Raw genomic sequence first — 1155 nt, 5'->3', positions numbered from 1 at the left:
TACGATATCTGAGCTGGTGAACAAATTACTCATCTTGATATTTCTGTTATTTGATATGGTAAACATTACGCACCCATGTTACTTCTGAACAGTTACCAATGTCATTCAGTCAGTTGTTGCTGTTTTCTTTCGTTATCCACAAAAATAGTCCCATATTCTTACCATATGTTCACATACCTTACGACCTTCCGAGCTCCGAACTAAATGCTAGTCACTTAGCTAACTGAATTTTTACTTTAAACTTAATTTGCATTACAATATAGGGTGTTTCAAAAAGTATCACAAAGTATTATTTTGTCCAGACTATCGATCACTACGCCTCGGCTCGGCTATTGGAGAAACGAATACAGTCGTATTAATAGCCACTAGATGTCAGTTGTCTTCTGTTTTGCTTGGTAACCGTCATATGTTTAAAATTGCTACTCCACAGCAGAGTGGCAACGGCCTTGCCGCAGTGGATACACCGGTTCCCGTGAGATCACCGAAGTTAAGCGCTGTCGGGTGTGGCCGGCACTTGGATGGGTGACCATCCAGGCCGCCGTGCGCTGTTGCCATATTTCGGGGTGCACTCAGCCTCGTGATGCCCACTGAGGAGCTACTCGGCCAAATAGTAGCGCCTCCGGTCAAAGAAAACCATCGTAACGACCGGGAGAGCGGTGTGCTGACCACACGCCCCTCCTATCCGCATCCTCAACTGAGGATGACACGGCGGTCGGATGGTCCCGATGTGCCACTTGTGGCCTGAAGACGGAGTGCTTGCTTGCTTTACTCCACAGCAGAAATCATTTTGGGTTTTAGAGTTTGCGAGGTGCAAATCCGTGAGTGCAGTGCAAAGACCTTTCGGGTTGAGGTACCACATTGATCCTCCGAATGGGTGGAGCATTCACAGATTGTATCGACAGTTTCTATATAGAGGATGAGTATGTAAAGGAAAGCGTCCTGGCCGCCCTCGTATTCCGGAAGAAAATGTTGCACTGCTTTCCAAAGTGCTTCAAAATTAACTCGTCGTGCCAGGCGAGAGTTACGACCGACTACAACAATTTGGCGTGTTTTGAGACGTCGGTTGGTTATGAAGGTGTACAAGTTATACTTGTTACAAGCTCTGCGTCCTGTTGACAAACGTAAACGTGTGGCATTTTGCAACGAGATTCTTGA

The 1155-nt window shown here is 46.3% G+C and overlaps 1 pseudogene; it reads left to right on the top strand.

Annotated features, from left to right (window-relative positions):
- Positions 1-436: 436 nt before the first annotated feature.
- Positions 437-554, top strand: LOC126482904 (5S ribosomal RNA; annotated as a pseudogene).
- Positions 555-1155: the final 601 nt, after the last annotated feature.

This window comes from Schistocerca serialis, chromosome 5, assembly GCF_023864345.2.
Source record: "Schistocerca serialis cubense isolate TAMUIC-IGC-003099 chromosome 5, iqSchSeri2.2, whole genome shotgun sequence".
NCBI lineage: Eukaryota > Metazoa > Arthropoda > Insecta > Orthoptera > Acrididae > Schistocerca > Schistocerca serialis.
The sequence above is the reverse complement of the archived record's forward strand: the minus strand, read 5'-3'. Positions and strand labels throughout refer to the sequence as shown.